Here is a 22,004-nt window from a genome sequence, read left to right on the forward strand (position 1 = left end):
CCCAAGTGAGGCCAGGAGTAAGCAAGAGGGCTTCCCATTATTTTATGGCCGAGTGCAGGCGCTGGGTCAAGGTAACAGGGTCCCTGCAGCACACAGTTCCTATGCTGTAGAACGCGTGGGCGTCTGTAGGGAGGGAGGCCCCCTGGAAGTGTTGCTGGGTGGACGGGGTGGGGATGGGAGGAGACCCTGGGGCCCGGATCCAGGCCATCCCAAATATGTTGCTCAAGTGTCCTCTTGTCACAAGAAAGAATTCGGGGCCATGCAGGGCCCAGCAAATGAGGGACACAAACAGGAAAGTTGACCCACACCAAGTACACTCTCAAGATGGGGGAGCAGGAGATCCCCAGGGAGCGCGCGGGGAGTCCAGGGATTCGGGTTTCCCCGTGTGAGTGACAGCTGTGGACCAGGGGGAGGACTAGTCAGGACTCTGGGTGGGAATCGGTGGAAAGCGGGGTTTCCGCGCCTTTTCTTCCTTATTTGGTCAGGCGCTTCCGGTCATGGCACCCGCCATCTTGGGCCCGGCTGGTTTGCTCTGGCTTCTGGGGGCCCGCGGCCCGGAGGGGCTTGTGACTCGGCTGCCGGGCGGCCGCGGTGCCCGCCGCGCCCTTGCGCAGGTGTCCCGGGAGGACGGGGCTGCCCGCCGGCTCTGAGGCGGGCGCGGACAGAGCCGCTCCGGGCGGGTCTCCGCAGAGCCGCTCATTGTTTCCGCGAGGCTCCCACACAAAGGACCAGGAAGTGCGGCCTTTCCTGCATTTCGCAGTCCCGCCGGCAGGCGAGCGGCGGCGCGGGGAAGCGGCTCCGCGGCGGCTCTGAGGGCACGTCCCCCGACGCAGCTGGGGCTGCGCCTCGACGCTCCTCGGAGAAGGACCTCCAGAGCCCGAGGGGAAGGACGGCGCGATGGCTGAGGCTCAGGTAAGCGTGGCGTTCCCTGTCACCTGTGTCCCCGAAAGTCCCCGCAGGGAGAAGCTGCGGGTGCGGGTCCCACTAGGACGCCGTTCCTGTCCTCCAGGAGTGTGCGGCGGTTTTCGTGACACCTTTTTATAAAGGATTCTGAGGCGGGGGGCACCTGGGTGGCTCCGTGGGTTAAAGCCTCTGCCTTCAGCTCAGGTCTTGATCTCAGGGTCCTGGGATCGAGCCCCGTATCGGGCTGTCTGCTCAGCGGGGAGCCTGCTTCCCCCCCTCCCCCCCGCCGCCTGCCTCTCTGCCTACTTGTGATCTCTCTCTGTCAAATAAATACATAAAATCTTAAAAAAAAAAAAAATCCCGAGGGGCACCGGTGGCTCAGTCCATAAGGCCTCGGACTCTTGTGCGACCTCGGGGTGGCGTGAGGCTCCCGGGGGTGTCCGCTTTCCCCCTCTCTCTGCCTCCTCACCCCCACTGCTCCCCTGCCCCCGAGCGCGTGCGCGCACTCTCCCCCCCCCCTCTCTCTCCCCGATAAAATACCTAAAACCCTTTTCTTAGAGGACGCGGACATACAGCTCTTTAGGATGCTCGCCCGTGTTCCCTCCCTCCCGTGACCTGGCTCCCAGTAGCACGGGAACAATGGTCAGTGCGAATCGTGTCGTGCCCCGCTCAGAAATATTCCCTGCGGGACGGTTCGTGTGAAGACTGCTGTCGCGGACGTGGTCGCGTCCTGGGGTGTCATTTCAGGTTAGGTCTCCGCCGGATCCCTGAGCAGCTGCGGGCCCACCAGGGTTAAGAAAAAGCGCAAGTCAGCAGGATGCACCGTGTCCCCGGTAACTCCCAGGTTCCGGAAGACAAACAGCCCTGCTATTTGGAGTGGGACAGAAGGATGCTCTGTGTAGAATACACCAGAAGGGCGCCTGGGTGGCTCAGTCGGTTCAGTGACCGGCGTTTGATTTCGGCTCAGGTAGTGATCTCAGTTCAGGGTCGTGGGACTGAGCCCAGCGCCAGTCGCCCACGCTCAGCGGGGAGTCTGCTTGAGATTCTTGCCCTCTGCCCCTCCCAGCTCGGGCTTTCTCTCTCAAATCTTTAAAAAAAAAAACTAAAAAAAAAAAAAAAAATTACTCTGGACATCGCAGGACGTGGGCGCTACATGTGGCTTGTAACTTGTATAAACCCACTGTTTTCTCATAATTAGATTGGTAATTCTGATTTACTTTTCTGATTTCCTTTTGGGGGTGGTTATGGTATGTCCTTCTCTGCGCTGCGGGCACTGATACCAATTTGCTTCACTGCAGCTGATGCTAACTTCTTCCACTTGGCTTGCTGCCCGCTGCCAGAAACCTCCTGTGTAATGTAAATATGTCTTAGTCATCCGTAAGGGCTGGATGGCTTTACTGAAAGCTGTACTGGAGCCATCGCATTCAAACCGGAAGCCCCCCTCCTCTGAGTTTCTCTTTGCTTGTAGTTTCCATTGGAAAACGAAGGCTCCCTCCTTTGTTGCACTGGAGATGCTGGCTTCTGGGAGTGGTGTTTGTAAATAATTCAGGCTCTTGTCCTGCAGGTTTCTGTTTTACTCCACACCCGTGTCGCAGACATAACTCTCTCTGTATTTCAGAAAAGGAAAACCAGAATCACATAATTAACATGTTCAAGTATCTTAAAATTTTAAAACCTAACATAGTGTAAATGATTACTGAAAGAGGAGCCTTGCAGACCCCGAAAGGTTAGAGGTTTTCTTTTTTTCCCCAAATGTTTATTTAAATTCTAGTTAATATACATATAGAATGTAAAGCTGTTTTCTTTATAGCTTTCTGTGTGTTTGTCTTTATAGTGTGATTAAAAGACAGAAGCGGCATCATCTGCACAGGGATATTTATAAGTTTTATGTCATTGAAAATGTTTCTTCAGTTACCATGACAGTTTTATATTCTGTCACTTTTAGTGTGTATATAATTGCTTTTTACATGTGTGGAGGTGTGCATAAAATGTAAAAAAGGTACATCGATTTTGTGGCGATACCTTCTGGTTTCCATCACTCTTCTCAGATTGCTACAGGCTTGTCTCTGTATACTGTTCTGTCCTTTTAGATCAACTCTAGATCAGACAACCTGGATTAAAAGCTAATCCCTTCCATGTACTGGATGTTTGTCAAAATATTCTCATAAAAGGAAGAAGAATGTGTTCTGTTAGATTATTACTTGTGCATTAATTTATGAAAAATCATTAGAATGCTATTTAGTAACCAGTAAATGCTCAAAAAAGTATTGTTGTGCTGTTCTTGCTAATACAGTAGAACCTGTAATTGTTATAAAATGCCTTCAGTTCTAAGTCCTCCAAAAATCCTGAGTTCTACCTCTGTTATTTATTTATTTATTTATTTTAAAGGTATCCCTTGGCCCATAAGCTACTATCTTCTGTTAGAAATGCAGGCTCCGATCCTACTCCAGAAGTCTGGAACAGTCTGCATTTTCACAATATTTACAGTGCAGTGTTGTGAAATTCCAACTCACACTAGAATCTGATAAGTACATTTGCAATCCACCAGTACTTTCCACGTAAGAAATGGACATGACTTAAATCGTTATATAGATTATATGATATAAATGCAGTTCTTGGTAATGTATATGCCTGTGTCGATGCATTCATTTGACAAGCAATCTTGGGTAAACACATAGTATTTATAATGGTTTGGGGTTCATATGCCATCCTCTTTACCTCAGAGCTAGAGAATGCATGTGAGAACATTAGTGTATTAAAAGTTATCTTATGGGGGCAGCTTGGTGGCCCAGATGGTTAAACATCTGCCTTGGGCTCAGGTCATGATCTCCAGGTCCTGGGATAGAGCCCCACTGCAGGCTCCCAGCTCAGCAGGGACTCTGTTCCTCCCTCACCCTCTGCTTCTCCCCCTGCTTGTGTTGTCTTTGTGTGTGTGTTTGTGTGTGTGTGTGTCTTAAATGAATAAATAAGATCTTTAAAAAAATTATCTTACGGATATAGCAGGAAACACACCTAAACAAGAACCAGTTCTTTTTAATGTAAGCGAATGAACATGAGTTCACACCTTGGTGAGTCATAGAAGCGCACCAGGTAAAGGTGTGACACAAAGGAAATTTTATTTGCAGCAAACAAGGAGTTCATTGGATATAATTTCCGAAGCCTTGACTCCCTAAGCAAGGGTGAGTGGGTTCCTTTTACTTAGGGTTAGGATGAATATTTAGAAAGAGGAGCCTTGCAGTTCTTGTGGAGGTGGGCATTAGGTCATGAACATGCCTTAAGAAAACTGGTGTGTACATAGCTTGGGTGTTACATAAATGAGCGGAGGTTTAGTAGTAGCATGAGGTAAACGTAACTGTCGGTCACCCCATGGTCCATGTGCAGGTGTGATTTGGAGGTTAAGCTCACACTGGTCTGGGCCACTGGAGCCTTTGTCAGAGCAGTCCTTTTTGCTTAAGGAAGTTTCCATTATGGGGAGCTGTGCCCATCAAGTCTTTTGCTTGAGTTGAAAGATAAGTGGGAAGAAGAGCTTAAGGAAAATGGGGGACACAGCTCGCTGGGTACAGGCAGGTGGGCAGTAATGCTCCAGTCTTCGGGTGTAGCTGGAACACATCACTCCTCTGGTTTTACTCTCTTCATTCTTGAGGGGCTCAAGGAAAAGGTCCATCTTCCGGAGCTACTTTCCTGCTAGACGTGGGCATATCATAAGGACTGACTGTGGTGCAGAATTTTTCCTCAGCGAATTTTAGATATGCTTGTGGGTCCCCAGGTTTAACCCCAAGCTGCTCATATCTACCATTCGTAATTTTATAGCCTTTGTGTGTTTTGACACAAGTCATGCCAAGCAGTTAAGCATGCAGGGTCCAAATAGCAGTAAGAGCAGTTTGGTTAGTTTCTTTTTTATAATCATACTGACATTTACTAGGGGAATTTATCCCTCAGGGACGGCCCACTGTGTGTATAGCTTTTAGCATCTCTAGGATCATAGTGATAAATAAAATTAAGAAGGTGTTCATTGTGGGGCGCCTGGGTGGCTTAGTTGGTTAAGTTCCTGGCTCTCGATTTTGGTTTAGGTCATGATCTCAGGGTTGTGGGACCAAGTCCAGAGGCTGGCTCCCACGCTCCCTGGGGAGTCTGCTTGAGATTCTTTCCCAGTGCCCCTCCCCCTGCTCATACTCACTCTTCCTCTCTTTCTCTTTCTAAAATAAATAAGTCTTAAAAAAAAAAAAACCCAAACAGATAAAATACACTAGATATCACAGGACATGGATGCTACATACAGCTTATAATTTGTACAAATCCACTGTTTTCTGGGCAGAGATCAAGCTCTGTGCGCTCAGTGCAGTCTGCTCAGATTCTGTTCCTCCTCCCTCACCCTTGTTTTGCTCGCTCACTCATAAATAAATGAATAAAATCTTTTAAAAAAAGGTGTTCCTTGTGAAATCAGACCAAATCAGAAGGGTCTGGGACATCTATCTTGCCATGTATTAATAGTAAATTGTGGTATTTATTTCTCAGCAGTCACAGAGAGAGTGATTTAATCTGTTAAAGGGGCCTGGCAGCAAACAGTAAGGCTGAAGAAACGAGAACAGCAGAACCAGTGTCCTACAGATAGAGATTATTGTGGTTTAATTTGAGAGCCCTTACGTACTGAGGCTCTCCTGACCTTCTGAGGCTCAGGTCAGTTAACGGCTCACAGGAATGTTGTTAACTGGTGCTAGTAGCGTCTCCCCTGGGCCTTTGTGTAGAGGCCTGTTTCACTCTGCTGGGGTGGATTCCGTTGGACGGCCTCTAATTTGAAGGAAGAGCATGTGCTTAGTAGTACTGGGTGGGGCCTTATCTGAATAGAGCTGATCTGGGGGTGACCCATTTTTCCCAATTTGGAGGTACATCGGTCCCCAGTTTCATTTGGGTGAAGCTTAGTTTCAGTGGATAGAGGGAGGAATAATTTACTTACCTGTTGCGTGCATCCTTCACCTGTCAGATTATTTATATGCTTAATGGCCTGAGAAGCCTTTGGGTCTGGAGATGAGAAGGAGAGCATTTTGGAAAGCCCTCCCATTCGTCATCCCAAATGGGCCAAGATTTTAGTTTGCCCTTTGGGGTAGCTCTCCCTCTGGTGAGACCTATTGGTGTTAACTTCAACCAGTGTTCCTGTTTCCTGGCACAACTTCACCAGAGTCTGTTTTAGGGTTCTGCTTGCCCATTCTGTCTTCCGAGAAGACTGAGGCTCCAGGCAGAGTATAACCTCCACTTGATAACTCAGAAATGGTTTTGGATATAAAGGCTGGTCCATTGTCATTCTGGATTGACATTGTCAACTGAAATTGAGGGATTTGCTCACCTTTACTAAAGCTCTTGTTACTTCGTTCTTTCTGTTTCTCAGGGAAAGGCCTTAGTGTCGCCCCCCGCCCCCCCAACCCCGTGAATGTATCTACAAACACCAGGGGCCATTGGCATTACAGTAAAGTCTGTTCACCAGTTCTTCCCTGGCACTGGCCAAAGACAGGTCTATTTTAGTTAAACCAACAAGCTTAGACTTTAATTTACAAAGATAATCCCAGATACATGGATGTGAAAAAAATTTGGGTTACTTCATATTTTTGTGGATTTTAGAATGCCTTTTTTTTTTTTTTTAAAGCATTTGTCTTTTAGCCAGCTAAATACAACTCTTACCTGTTCCAAGGGCATGCTTCCAGTGATCCAGGGAGTTGCTGCCTCTTTTTTTTTCAGATTTATAAGGGAAGGAGGAAGTGCTCAAGGACCAAGCAGCCAGGGGGGACATTTATTTATTTTATTTTTTTTTTAAAGATCTTATTTATTTATTTGACAGACAGAGATCACAAGTAGGTAGAGAGGCAGGCAGAGAGAGAGAAGGGGGAAGCAGGCTCCCTGCTGAGCAGAGAGCCCGATGCGGGACTCGATCCAGTACCCTGAGATCATGACCTAAGCCGAAGGTAGAGGCTCAACCCACTGAGCCACCCAGGCGCCCCCGGGGGGACATTTAAACTGGGAACAACAGTCAGACCAGCCAGGCAGGTGGGATGGAGGTTTCAGTCTCACAGATCTTATACTAGTCTCTGTTAGGTCACTCCCATTTTGCTAGGTTAGATCATCCAAAGCCTGTGAAAGGCTGGGTCCTGTGATCTTCTGTCATCAGGGATGTCTAGACTCATGCTGAATGAGTAATTAGTTCCCCCAGAATACTCTGACCTAATATTATGCTGGCTTGTTCAGACTCTGTGAAGCAACTCTAGTTTACCTCTCAAAGCTGTGCCACAGGGCGCCTGGGTGGCCCAGTGGGTTAAGCCGCTGCCTTCAGCTCAGGTCATGATCTCGGGGTCCTGGGATTGAGTCCCATGTCGGGCTCTCTGCTCAGCGGGGAGCCTGCTTCTCTCACTGCCTGCCTCTCTGTCTACTTGTGATCTCTCTGTCAAATAAATAAATAAATCTTTAAAAAAAAAAAAAAAAAAGCTGTGCCACAGGGGCACCTGGGGGGCTCAGTCATTAAGCATCTGCCTTTGGCCCAGGTCATGATCCCAGTGTTCTGGGATGGAGCCCCACGTCAGGCTCCCTGCTCAGCAGGAAGCCTGCTTCTCCCTCTTCCATCCCTGCTGCTTGTGTTCCCCCTCTCACTGTATCTCTGTTATAAATAAGTAAAATCTTAAAAAAAAAAAAAAAGCTGTGCCACAGGGTGACTTTGTTGGTTAAGCGGTTGCTATCAGCTCAGGTCTTGATCCCAGGGTTCTGGGATGGAGTCCGGCTCCCTGCTGATCAAGGAATCTGCTTCTCCCTCTACCCATCCCCCCTGCTCGTGATACGTGATCTATCTCTCCCACTCTCTAATAAATAAATAAAGTCTTTAAAAAAAAAAAATGCTGTGCCACAAACCTGTGTAACTTATCCCAGCAGAAGTCCTTCTGAGCTAGAGTAGTCAGAGTGGATGCTGCATTTCAGGGGACGTCAGAGCACCAGGCTGGCAGTCACAGCCCTGCAGAGTGAGTGCTCCTTTCCTCCCCCAGGGAATCTGCTCCCAGTCCTGTAACTTAAACAGGTTAGCCAGGGTGAGCTTGTGGTGCCCACTGCTTCATCTCTTGGAAGCCAGGGAACCAGAGGCCAGAACCTGGCAAAGACACCTGTCCCATCTGGATCACCCTATTTGTAGCTGAACTAAAGCGAGTTTGCTCCTTGGTGAGTCACAGACAGAAACTACATGGTGGAGTTGTCTCACAAAGGAATATTTATTTATAGCAAATAAGGAGATCACAGGGAATAATTTCCAAAGTCACGACTCCTGGAGCAAGAGAGAATGAGTTCCTTTGATTTAGGCTTACGATGATTATTTAGAAAGGGTAGCCTTGTCATCTTACACAGAGGTGGCCAAAAGGTCATGCATCAGACTGAAGGAAACCATTCTACACATACTTTATATGTCATGTAAATGAGCTTTGTGCTTCCCCTTGGGGGAGAATTTACTATGTTAAAGAGGTAAAGGTAACTGTAGGTTACTCTGTGGGTCCGTGCCTGGTGTGTCTGCACAGATGTGAGTTGGGAGTTAAGCACAGACTGGTCTGGGTGGTCTGGGTACTGGAGCATTTAGTCAGGGCAGTAGTAGTTTTTGTTGCCATTATGGGAAACTATGTCCCTGGGGTTTTTTGCCTGAATTTAAAACTAGGCTGGAAAAAAACAGCTTAAGGAAAATTTGGGACAAATTCAAGGGGTACAAGCAGGTGACATTAACTGCCTCTTTCATCTTAGGTACATTATGAACTCTGCCGGTGGCCACTTGGTGACTGTGGTATTTACTGCAGGGACAGCTCACATTCAGGGATGTGGCCATAGAATTCTCTCAGGAGAAGTGGGGACGCCTGACCCACACTCAGCGGGAATTGTACAGGGATGTGATGTTAGAGAACTATGGAAACCTTCTCTCCTTGGGTGAGGGTAACTTCCTTCCAGACTTCCCAAACCACCCTCAGGGTTTTCTTCCTTCCCTTGAAGACCATCTCTTGGAGGATTCTTCTTTGCACGACTGGAACTCAGATTGCTGCAGTAAGGGGAGTAAGTAGGGGTTTAGAGATGGAGAGAAAAATCTTCATGATGTTTCCTTTCCAGCTTTAGCTTCCCCTTCCTTAATAGAACGTCATCATTTCTAGATAGTGGCAGTTTGAAGTTCTAAGGGACGTAAAATGTTACTCCTCACATCTTTAACTCGAGTTTCCACTCCTTATTATTGTAGTTAGTTCTTGGAGGTGGTATCCAAGATCTGAATGGTGGAAATTTCTCCTTCATGTTCTCAGTGGGCTGTTAGACAACAGCTTTTGGGAAGTCATTTTCTAGAATTCTACAATGCATTCTCTTCTCTACTGAGCATGATACTGGATTGAAAGCTAGAATCTCCAGCACTATTTATCCCTTTTTTCTAATAAACAGGTCTTGTTGTATCAAAGCCAGACCTGGTCATCTTTTTGGAACAAAAGAGGGAGCTCTGGGATGTGAAGGGAAAGGAGACAGTAGCCATCCACCCAGGTAGGTGGGAACTAATTAAGCAGATGACAGAGGTGAGGCCCACAGGGCAAGGAGGAAGGTAAACCTTACATTGTGGTGTGGGTAGCTTTCTTTGAATCTAAATGAGTTTGAGAAGCCTAGGTGTGTTTCTCTTGCTGTCAGAGGGACACCCTCTTCTAGTACTCATCCTTTTCTTAAGTCCTGTGAAGATTCTCCTTCAGCTCTAATGGCCTTCCAACACAGTCACAGCATAGATAACATCTTCTGCTTGGATGGTGAGGGCCTCCATGATCTGAGTCCTTTTCCCTTGCATTTGGAGGCCTGGGGGAATCTGTGCCTATTTCTGAGGAACTCTTGTGTTAAGCCTTTTTTTTTTTTTTTTTTAATTTTTATATCTTTGTTTCACAGAGAGGGAGTGAGGGAGGGGACACAAGCAGGGGAAGTGGGAGAGGGAGAAGCGGGCCTCCTGCTGAGCAGAGAGCCCCATGTGGGGCTTGATCCCAGGACCCTGAGACCATGACCTGAGCCGAAGGCAGCGGCTTAACCCACTGAGCCACCCAGGCGCCCCTACATGTAATTTATTTCAGGGTAAATTAATGCTCAGGTGTTTCTTCTACTTTTCTGAGAATGTATTTGAATTTAATCTCAAATATTTATTTTATGTAAGGAAATTGTGAGCATTTTTTACAATTTCTTTGTTTCTTTATTTAGACATGAAGGGCTTTTGTTTGTTTGCTTGGTTCTAAAGAATGGGTCACAGATTTACATTCTTTGTAATACAGAGTAGGAGGAAAATAATAATAACATAATGCATTCCTTTAATGTCTTTTAAATGCTTTTTTATAACATTTTCCATTAGAGGTTTTCATGATTGATCATAATGAATTTCCTTCACAGTTTGAATGCCCTATAACATATGGCAATGATTCAGAATGCTTGTTTTTCATACTTGTACAGTCACAGTTTAAAATTATAGTAAAAGAGAAAAATTCTTTTTTCTTAGAATTTTAAAAAATGATTTTAATTATTTATTTGAGTGAGAGAGTGAGAGAGAGCACAAGCAGTGTGGGAAGAGAGAGAGGGAGAAGCTGTCCTCCCACTGAGCAGAGAGCCTGATGCGGGGCTCAATCCTGGGACTCTAGGATCATGTCCTGAGCTGAAGGCAGACACTCAACTGGCAAGCCACCCAGGCACCCCGAAGAATTCTTTTTTAATAGTACATGTTTTCAGTTTTGTTTTTATGTCCTTTTTTTTTGAGAGAAAGAGATAGGATAGGTAAGGGGCAGAGGGAGAGTGAGAATCTCAAGCAGACTCCCTGCCAAGTGCAGAGCCCAATGTGGGGCTCTCTCCCAGGACCCTGAGATCATGACCCAAGCTGAAATCAAGAGTCAGACACTTAGGGGACTGAGCCACCCATGTGGTCCAATAATACGTGTATTTTTGTGTAACAATTTTGGGTTATATTTTGTCTTACTCTGGTTTTACAATCCCATAATTTTTTTGTTTTGTATGGGACTTTTTTATGGGATACACATTAGTTAGTTGTGTTTTGCTTTTTATCTATGCGTTATGTTTTCAGGATGACAGTTTTCATTTCAGTATATTTTAAGACAATGTGGGCGTAACTCATGGATCAGCTGTATGTCCATTGCCAAGAAAATTGTGTACCTGTTTCTCTGTCTAAATATTACCCATACATACTTTGCTGTGACTCCCTTATTCTTTCCATGGTCAGTGGTCAGTGGGTGTTTTATCATATCTGGGTGAGTTGTCCTAGTAAGAGAATTAATTTCATCAGCTATTTATTGATGAAATGATATTCTCTTTGCATGATAGAAACACTTTTTTGAATTGAAGGGAACTTTTTTTTTTTAAGATTTTGTTTGTTAGAGAGAGAGAGCACATGCAGGGGGGCGTCAGAGGAAAGGGAGAAGCAGGCTCCCCACAGCAGGCTCCTCAGCCTGACAAGGAGCAGGGATCCTGACTCAGGGTTCGATTCCAGAATGTGGGATTATGACCTGAGCTGAAGGCAGACGCTTAACCAACCCGAGCCATCCAGGCGCCCCAGAAAGAATCAGACATCTTGGGACACCTGGGTGGCTCGGTTGAAGCATCTGCCTTCAACTCAGGTCATGATTGCAGTCCTGGCACTGAGTCCCACATTGGGCTCCCTACTCAGTGGGGAGCCTGCTTCTCCCTCTGTCTGCCACTTCTCCTGCTTGTACTTTCTCACTCTCTCTCAAATAAATAAATAAAATCTTTTAAAAAAAAAAAAAGGATGTCTCTGATTCTTTCTTCTGCTTGATCAAGTCTGTTGCTGATTCTTCAGTTTATTTTTTTTTTTTTTTTTTTTTAAAGATTTTATTTATTTATTTGTCAGAGAGAGAGCGAGTGAGAGCGAGCACAGGCAGACAGAGTGGAAGGCAAAGTTAGAGGGAGAAGCAGGCTCCCTGCAAGGAGCCCGATGTGGGACTCGATCCCAGGACGCTGGGATCATGACCTGAGCCGAAGGCAGCTGCTTAACCAACTGAGCCACCCAGGCGTCCCTTCAGTTTATTTTTAAATTCAGTAATTGTATTGTTTCGCTCCCAGTTTCTGTCTGGTGGTCTTTTATACTTTCTACCTCTTTGGATCTTTATTTTGATCATTATAGTTTTCCTGATGTCATTTACTTTCCTGTCGTTTTCCTCTTCTTCCTCCATGAGTATCTTTGTGATAGTTACTTAAATTCTTCATAGGCATTTAATAGTTATTTAGGGCCAGTCTGGGGTCTTTATTTGGTTCCTTTGATTGGGACATAATTTTCTGCATTCATTTGTTTGTATGCCTTGTGATCCTTTGTTGAGATTTGGGAATTAAAACAAACAGAAGAAACAGCCTCTGGTCCCAGGCTTTATGTACTTTGTACAGGAGAACACTAATAGCAGTCAGCTGTGCTACTAATTCTGGGGCTTGTCAGACATGTTCTGGACATATGTAATGTCTGAGTTTTTGTAATTTTCCAGTTAGAAGAGTGTTTTTTTCTTCTTTGGAGCCCGTGATGCCTTCCTCTCCCTGCTGTTTGCTTCAGCTCTGCAGTTTCTCTGCTGTTTGAGCAAGCACTCGGGTTTTCTCCGAGCGGCCACCACAGGGCATCCAGAGGCTGCTTCTGTCCCGTCCCCTCTGGTCCCCTCCGTATCCTGCACGAGAGGAAGAGGTCTGTCGGGCAGCTGCCAAAGCCAGATCATTAAACACAGAGGTCACTTCTGTCTTTCTCCTGCAGGAGAGGTGAGGGTTTTCTCACAGTCTCGTTATGGAATGCTAGGCCACGTGAGCAGCTCGTGTAGGCAAGTGGAACAAACTCCTTGTCTCTTCAGTGTGACTCTCCTTCACACTGTGTCTGCCTGCGCTGCTGTGATCGAACTGGCTTCTGGAGCACTGAAAAAGGTAGTTTGGTCCATTTTTTCTCCATGGAGGAAACAAAGTCCTGGCGGCTTCCTGTTCCTCCATTATGCTGATGTCCTATGATGGGTATTCATTTTGTATATTAGCATTTTATGCATAATGCACTTTTTTTAATTAAAAGATTTTATTTATTTATTTATTTAACAGAGAGCGATCACAAGTAGGCAGAGAGGCAGGCAGAAAGAGGGGAAAGCAGGCTCCCTGCTGAGCAGAGAGCCCGATGCAGGGATGGATCCCAGGACACTGAGATCAATGCAGGGATGGGTCCCAGGACGCTGAGATTGTGACCTGAGCTGAAGGCAGAGGCTTCACCCACTGAGCTACCCAGGTGCCCCAGCATTTTAATGCATATTCATGTAAGTGTAGTAAGTGGGATAATTATTTGCTTTCTTTCAGGTATGTCTTCTGACACCCTAGGCTTATAGGCAAAGACAAAGAGTATTCTTTCCATAGAGTGGTATGGAAAAATATGAAAGCTGTGGCCCTGAGTATTTATATTTAATGAATGACTAGGAATGGGACGGGGGAGGGAGGAGGGTAGAAAAGGGCAGGAAGGATTTTATGATGGATATAACCAAACTGGGAGTCACTGTCATGAAATTTGAGTGCCAGAGGAGACTGAGGATGCGAAACATCTCTAGGAAAGCCCCACTTTAAGGCAGTGTGTCTCTTTTTTCTTTTGACCAAATTTGAGTATTTTTGAATGGCAAATATCATTAAATTTGCTCTTAAATTATTTCATGCCTTTATTGCTAGTGTGTCTATAAAATCGTTTGTTGCTGTCTCGCAGAGATGCGGGGCACCCGTAGAGTAGGGAATCCATTTGTACCTATTTTTCCATGGAAAGTTAAGGACACTGTGATGTGCAGTGTGTGAAGAAAATCTAAATGGAGATGCTGTTTTTGCTTGACCTAGAACACTGGTGTAAGTCATGTTAAAGATTATTCTGTATGATATTCATACTGCCATTTTGGTTGTTGGATTGGTTATCTGCATTAAAAACATGTTTGTTTTTCTTCACTTTCATCTTCATGTTCTAGGAATATTCCAGTGGGATATATTCACCCAAAGTTTGATGGTACTGGGAATTTGGTTTATTTATTTATGTATTTATTTATCTGTTCGTTTATCTATTCTAGTGGATATAGTGGGGTTAGGTTCTATCCATTTTTTATGCTTTTCCTTATGCCCCGTCTATTACTTCTTTCTTGACTTTTCCTGTGTGCATTTTAAGAAAATAATTCTACATTTTATCTGTTACTTGGAATGTTCTGTCTTCAGTGTTTCGTGATTTAAGCTAAAAATTAGCATGCTTAAAAACTAGTCACAGTGTGAAGTTAGAAGTTACTTCCTATCTTTTTTTTTTAAGATTTTTGTTTGTTTATTTGACAGACAGAGATCACAAGTAGGCAGAGAGGCAGACAGACAGAGGGGGAAGCAGCCTCCCTGCTGAGCAGAGAGCCCAATGTGGGTCTCAATCCCAGGACCCTGGGATCATGACATGAGCTGAAGGCAGAGGCTTTAACCCACAGAGCCAACCAGGCACCCCATTACTTCTATCTTTAATTTCTGTATCGTCTATGTAAGTATATTGTGATACTAATCTATTCACTTCCAGTTGTTTTTTGTAATGATGAGTATGTTTTTTAAAAAAATAAAGGCACTTGTACAAATCATAAGTAAACAGCTGAGTGGAAAATTGCAACCTAATTACATCTCCCAAAACCACTGAGATCAAGAAAGAGAATATTGTTGGTCCTGTAATACTTTTCTTTAGGAACTTTGCCCAAAGCTCAGCACTCTTAATGTATAAAACAGTAGGTTACTGTCTTCTTTTTTATACTTTATATAAATGTACTCAGGCAATGGGAACTCTTATGTTTGGCTTTTTTTTTTCCTTTCCATATGTTGTTTGTGAATTACTGTATGTTATTGTGTATCATCAGAATGGATGGATCCACTTCCATTGTGTGACTATCAAACAATTGATGGCATCATTTTACTGTTGATGGGCATGTGGGTGGATTTCAGTGTAGACTATCATGAGTATACTAGTATATAAAATCTAGAACTTGTCTTTTAGGGGATTTGCATTATATGTTGGGAGGGAGTTAGTAGCAATTGTAAAATCTCCCCTTTGACAAAATTTTTCTTGGAAAAACATCATAGATCAACATTGTTTCTTTCTAGCTGGAGTTTAACTGTTCTGCTCTGAGTCTTAGGTAAGAAGTTTGATTACTATTTTATGAACCAGTCTTAGTCTTCAGAATAGGTTAGTTCAGTTGAAATAGTTGTCCCATTTCAGGAGGCGGTCGTGCAGGCGGGTTCTTCTTCTTTTTTTTTTTTTTTTAAGATTTTACTTATTTGAGAGAGAGAGTGTATGAACAATGGGGAAGGACAGAGGGAAAGGGAGAAGCAGGCTCCCCACTGAGCAGGTAGCCCTATGTGGGGCTCCGTCCCAGGACCCTGGGATCGTGCCCTTGCCAAACTGACTGAGCCACCCAGGTGCCCCGTGCGGGTGGATTCTTAGAGGTAGGCCTGTATGGTGCAAGCAATCAGGTAATTATTAAGAGGCATTTCTATGGAAACAAAAGGAAAACACAGGTTAATGGTTGGAGCAAATTACAAACCCAATATCTGGGTCCCGGGTGCTGCTAGTAAGAGGATTTTTATTTATTCTATTTATTTATTTATTTATTTGACAGAGAGAGAGAGAGAGAGAGATCACAAGTAGGCAGAGAGGTAGGCAGAGAGAGGGGGGGAAGCAGGCTCCTTGCTGAGTGCGACATGGGGCTCCATCCCAGGACCCTGGGATCATGATCAAGGGCAGAGGCCTAACAGTGTCTTTCTAACAGGCTGAAAAGCCAAATGTTTATTTTATACTCATGTACTTTTAAAACTCTTTAAGCCCAATCTTAGGCCAGAGAACACATAAACTTTTTTCCAAAAAAAAAACAAAACACAGGCAGGGGTAATGGCAGGCATAAGGAGGAGATTGCAGGACCCCGGGATCATGACCTGAGCCAAAGGCAAGTCGCTTAACTGACTGAGCTACCTAGGCACACTGTCTTTGGAGGAGTTTAATCCATTTACTGTCAGAGTAATTCGTGAAAGGGAAGAGCTACTATTGCCATTTTTTTTTTTAAAGATTTTATTTATTTATTTGACATAGAGAGATCACAAGTAGGCAGAGAGAGGAGGAAGCAGGCTCCCTGCTGAGCAGAGAGCCGGATGTGGGACTCGATCCCAGGACGCTGAGATCATGACCTGAGCCGAAGGCAGCGGCTTAACCCACTGAGCCATGCAGGCGCCCTACTATTGCCATTTTTAAGTAGTTTTCTGTATATCTTGTAGCTATTTCAGCCTATGTATTTTCCCTTACTGTGTTCCCTTATGTTTCTTTGATTTTTGTGATGAAATGTTTTGATACCATTTTTTTTTCTTTTTTTTTTTTTTTTTTTTAGATTTTATTTATTTGTTAGGGGTAGGGGCACAGGCAGGCAGAGTGGCAGGCAGAGGCAGAGGGAGAAGTAGGCTCCCTGCTGAGCAAGGAGCCTGATGTAGGACTCTATCCCAGGATGTGGGATCATGACCTGAGCCAAAGACAGCAGCTTAACACTGAGCCACCCAGGTGTCCCTTTGATACCATTCTTGTGTCATTTTTGTGTCTTCTGTAGATGTTTTCTTTGTGGCTACCATGGAGATTACTTAAACCCTCTTATAAGTGTAACAGATCATTAAAACTGATACTATCAATTGTGTCCGGAGTTCTAGCACTTAGAATCACCAGCCTGTACACACTTTATGTCACCGACACCCCAGAATTTATCTTTTATGTTGTATACTCTGTAACCTAGATTTATGATTTTTTAAAAAGATTTTATTGATTTATTTGAGAGAGAGACACAGCGAGTGAGGGAACAGAAGCAAGGGGATTGGGATTGGGAGTGGGAGAGGGAGAAGCAGGCTTCCCGCTGAGCATGTGGGGCTTGATCCCAGGACACCCGGATCATGACCCGAGCTGAAGGCAGACACTTAACGACTGAGCCACTCAGGCGACCCTAGATTTATGATTTTTATACTTTTATTTTTAAAGAAGTTCTGTAGTAGAAATAAAATTGATTTGTGTTACCTTATTATAGTACTTTACATTTCTGTATTTGTGTAAGTATTTACATTTACCAGAAAGCTTTATATTTTCATGTGGTTTTAGTTAGTGGTTAGAATCATTTTACTTCAAGTAGAAGAATTCCCTTTACTGTTTCTTGGAGGGCAGATCCGGGGGTAAATTTCCAGGGTTTTTACATGGGAAAGCCTTCTTTCTCCATTTTAGAAGGACGATTTTGCCAGATAGAGTATTCTTGGTATATATACATGTATTTGTCTTTCAGAGCTTGAATATATTCTCCTGTGCAGCTCTCCAGTCTGCTGAGAATCCCAGTAATAATAGGAGTGCTCTTGTATAAGATGAGTTGCTTTTGTCATGCTGTTTCAAAATTCTCTTTTCACCTGTACTTTTTGGTAGGTTAATTATGATGTGTCACTGTGTTCATGTCTTGACATTTATCCTACTTAGAATTCACTGAGTTACTTGAATTTGTCTTTCTTTCCATAAATGTGGGAAGTATAAGCCCTTAGTTCTTCATGTAAGTTTTCTGCCCCCCCCTTCACTCTCTTCTTTTTATGGAGGCCTCCTTAATATGTCAGTTGCCTCAATGTCAATGTCCCATGAGTCCCTTAGGCTCTGTCTTTTTCCATATTTTCTTTGTTCCCATCAGTGGGTAATTTAAAACAAGGGGCCTTTAAGATATCTGATTCTTTCTTCTACTTGGTGAAATCTGTTTCTGACCCTGTTGTAGTGTTCTTTTAAATTTAGTTATTAGCTCCCAATTTCTGTTTAGTTGTTTTTTATACTTTCTGCCTGTTTGGATTTTTATTTTGGTCATCTGTGGTTTTCCAGGTACCATTTATCTCCCTCAGGAACACCTTAGTGATTATTGCTTTGAAATCTTTGTCGGGTAATGATTATTCCTAATTAATTTAGGGTCAGTCTTGAGTTTTAGTTTGGTCCTTTGATTAGAACACATTTTTCTATTTCTTTGTATTCCTTCGATCTTTTGCTGAGATTTGGGGAATTAAATAAAAAGCAGCCCTCTGGCCCCAGGCTTTATAGATTTGCTTTGTACTGGAGAACAAAAATAACACTCAACTGTGCGTTAGCCCTCATAATCCTGCATAATCCTGGGGCCTGTCAGACATATTCTGGGGATGTGTAATGTCTGCGTTTTTTTAATATCCCAGTTAACAAATGCTCTGTTGTTTCTTTAGAGCCCATGATATATGACTTTCCCTGGTGTTTGCAGCTATGCAGTCTCTCCAGTGCTTGCCTAAACAGTCAGCCTTTTTTCTGAGCAGTCACCACAGTGCATCCATCTCACCTCATTGGAATCTTATAGAATTTGTCTTTTTGTGAGCCATTTATTTCACTAAAAATAATGTTTTCAGGGGTTACCCAGGTTGTATCACATCATAGAATCTTTCTTTTTCAAAGTTGAAAAATATCGCATGGTATGTGCATGTTACGTTTACTTTATCCATCCTTCTACCCAGCCATTAGCACTTAGATGGATTCTCCCTATTTCTGGCTTTTGTGGATCAAGCTGCAGTGGACATGGATGTACAAATATCACTTCTAGATCTTCCTCTGAATTCTTTTGGATATAAACTCAAAAGTGGGATGGGTAGATCATAGAATAATTTTGCTTTTAATTTTTTGATGAATCTCCATGCTGTTTTTCATACTGGTTCCACCATTTTATGTTCCCTGCAACGGCGTGTATGAATTCTAACTACTCCACGACATTACCAGGCCATGTGAATTTTGGTTTGTTTCACAATAGTCATCCTCATGGGTGTGAAGTGATACCCTATTGTTTCTCATTTGTATTTCACTAATCATTCATGATTTTGAGCATCTTTTATATGCGTTTTGCCCGTGTGTGTACCTTTTGGAGGTTAATGTCTATTCAGTGCTTTACCCATTTATCATCCAGGTTGTTTCTGATGTTGTGTTGTGTATGTGTGTGTATATATATATATATATATATATATATATATATATATGTTATAAATTCTGGATCTTAACCTTTTTACATGGAGGTGCTTTGCACAAATTTGTTCCCATCTGTAGTCTCTGTTTTCACTCCATTGATTCTTTCCTTTAATGTGTACAAGTTGTTATGTTTGTTATAATCTCATTGGTTTATTTTTAATTTTGTTGCCTCCAACATAGGTGTCATATCTAAAAAAAAAAGTCATTGTCAAATCAAATGTCATGTAGCTTTTTCTCTTTTTTTCTAGGAGCTTTACATTTATATGCTTATGTTTAATTAGCTGTTCAACCCATTTTGAGGTAATATTTGCATATGGTCTTGAGTCAGAGTCCATCATTCTTATCATGTAGGCATCTGATTTCATTGTTTTAAGATGATGTCTTTTATCTATGCTATGGTATAGGCAGCCAATCCTTTTTTTTTTTTTTTTTGAGATCTTTATTTATTTATTTGAGAGAGAAAGCATGAGAGGAGAGATGTAAGTGGGAGAAGCAGACTCCCTGCTCAGCAGGGAGCCGGATGTGGGACTTGATCCTTGGACTCCAGGATCATGACCTGAGCTGAAGGCAGACGCTTAACCAACTGAGCCATCCAGGCGCCCTAGGCAGCCAGTCTTGTTGGAAGTTCCTTTAAAATGAGCATTTATATCTTGGCTCTTTGTTCTTTTCCAATGTTTTATATCTGTCTTTCTGCCTCTTACATTATTTTGATTACTCTAGCTTTATAATATTCTTAACATCAGGAAGTGTGATGTCTCCAAAGTACTAATCGTTTTCAAGATTATTCTGGATGTCGGATGCCTGGGTGGCTTGGTCTGTTAAGTGTCTGCCTTCGCTTCAAGTCATGATCCTAGGACCTCATGATCCCAGGGTCCTGGGATTGAGTACGGCATCAGGCTCCTTGATCAGTAGGGAGCCCCCCTTTCCCTCTGACTGCTGCTCCCCCTGCTCTCTCTCTCTCTCTCTCTCTCTCATAAATAAATGAAATCTTTTAAAAAAATTATTCTGGATATGTGATGTCTTATGACATTCTGCATGAATGTTTAAGATGGCAAAAATGTCATTGGGATTTTGAGAGAGATTGCGTTGAATCTGTACATCATTTTGGGTGTTGCTGACATTTAAAAAAAAAGATTTTATTTACTTGACAGAGAGAGACACAGCAAGAGAGAGACACAAGCAGGGGGAGTGGGAGAGGGAGAAGCAGGCTTCCCGCCGAGCGGGGAGCCCGATTCAGGGCTTTATCCTGGGACCCTGGGGAATGACCTGAGCTGAAGGCACAGACGCTTAACGACTTAGCCACCCAGGCGCCCTGTTCCTTATTACTGTATCACTAGTTCTTGGAAGTGGAGATCATAATGTGAATTTGAAACCCCTGCTGTGTGTTCTAAAGGGGCTGTTGGTTAACAGCATTTGGGGAATCATTTCCTAGAATTGTGCAGTGTCCTCTCTTCTCTACTGAACATAATCCTGGATTGAAAGAGTCTCTAGCAATACTTCTTTCTGTTAAACAGATCTTGTGTGGAAGCCAAACCTGGTCATCTTTTTGGAGCAAGAGAAGGAGCTCTGGGGTATGAAGAGAAAGAAGAGAGTAGCCATCGACCCAGGTAGGTGCGACTGAATGAAGCAGATGACAGAGGTGAGGTCCAAATGTGAAGCAGGAAGATTGACCTTAAAATGTGTTTTAAGTAGCTCTCCTTGAATGGTAATTAGTTTGAGAAGCCTAGTTTTAGTTCTCCCCCTCTCTCAGAGGGACACCTGCTGTGTAACATTATCAAGCTCTTAAATTCTCTGAAGATTCTCCTTCAGCTTGAGTGATGATCCATCACATCCACAGTGAGGGCCAGGCAACTACCATGGGAGTGGGAGGGCCTCCATGACCTGAGAGCTTCTCCATGGGCTGTGAGGGCTCTGGGAAAATCTCCGTATTTCTGGAACTCTATGCTAAACCTTTTCTGAGTTCTTTTTTGCCTTGTGTGAGAAGTGTGTCATGATAACAGTGGACGTATTGGGGTTTTGTGCAGAAATCCTGGGAACACTGGAGATTGATATCCGATGTTTTCTGGTTTATGCTTTCCGATGTGATGGAGGCTTTACTTTTAATAGAACAAAATTGAGACTCAGTAATCTTAGCAGATAATAATGCACCTCCCTAAAATGAGAAAATATAGTCCTTTATTTCCCTTCAAAGGTTTATTTTTCTTTGTACTGACTAATAATAGAAAGTTCCACTCTATGTTGCATTCCTCAGTGGTGAAATAATGTGATGTATCTATTTATATCCTAGAATTCCTACATAAACCACAAATTAATGCCATAAGGGAGCTAGAACATTTAGAACTTAGAACTTATAGCCTATATTAAAAAGTCTCAGTTGTTATTTTATTTCTTAATAATTGCATCATTTTATAATTTTGTATGATATAAAGTTCTTGTGATTTTTGTCATATGTTTTCACTTTCTTATCAAATTCATCTCTGATTTTTTTATATGAATAGTTGTGATATGACATGGGTGTATGCTGCTAAGAAGTGAGGTGGATAATTAATACAATTCTCATATTGAAAAAAAAAGTTTGTTAATAAGTGTAATTTTACTTGAGGAGAAGTTAACTGTTAGGCTTTTCTGCTTTACTCAGAATGTATCCAAATTTTTTTTTTTTTTTTAAAGATTTTATTTATTTATTCGATAGATCACAAGTAGGCAGAGAGGCAGGCAGAGAGAGAGGGGGAGGCAGGCTCCCTGCTGAGCAGAGAACCCGATGTGGGGCTCGATCCCAGGACCCTGAGATCATGACCTGAGCCGAAGGCAGTGGCTTAACCCACTGAGCCACCCAGGCGCCCCAGAATGTATCCAAATTTAATTCCCAATATTTATTTTTTGCAAAGTGATTGCCAGCCTGTTTTACAATTTTGATATTCTTTTTTTCAAAATGAATTTTATTTCTTGGGGTGCTTGGTTCTCTTATTTATTTATTTATTTATTTATGAACGAGGGAGAGAGCATGAGGTAGTCAGCACTAGTGGGGGGAGGGGGAGAG

The 22,004-nt window shown here is 43.4% G+C and overlaps 1 protein-coding gene across 2 annotated transcripts in view; it reads left to right on the plus strand.

Moving 5' to 3' along the window:
* Positions 1–868: 868 nt before the first annotated feature.
* LOC101692162 (zinc finger protein OZF-like) overlaps positions 869–22,004 on the plus strand; it is a 39,882-nt gene continuing 18,746 nt past the window's right edge. Inside the window, exons 1-2 of one of the 2 annotated variants that reach the window (XM_045077406.1) lie at positions 869–912; positions 20,479–20,571. The gene's annotated coding sequence lies outside the window, so the exon portion shown is untranslated. Of the gene's footprint in view, positions 913–20,478; positions 20,572–22,004 lie in introns of those variants that run through there. The other variant, XM_013049651.2, reaches the window with a different exon arrangement.

This window comes from Mustela putorius, unplaced genomic scaffold (genome assembly GCF_011764305.1).
Source record: "Mustela putorius furo isolate JIRA1106 unplaced genomic scaffold, ASM1176430v1.1 tig00000196_pilon_pilon_pilon, whole genome shotgun sequence".
In the NCBI taxonomy this organism is placed as follows: Eukaryota; Metazoa; Chordata; class Mammalia; order Carnivora; family Mustelidae; genus Mustela; species Mustela putorius.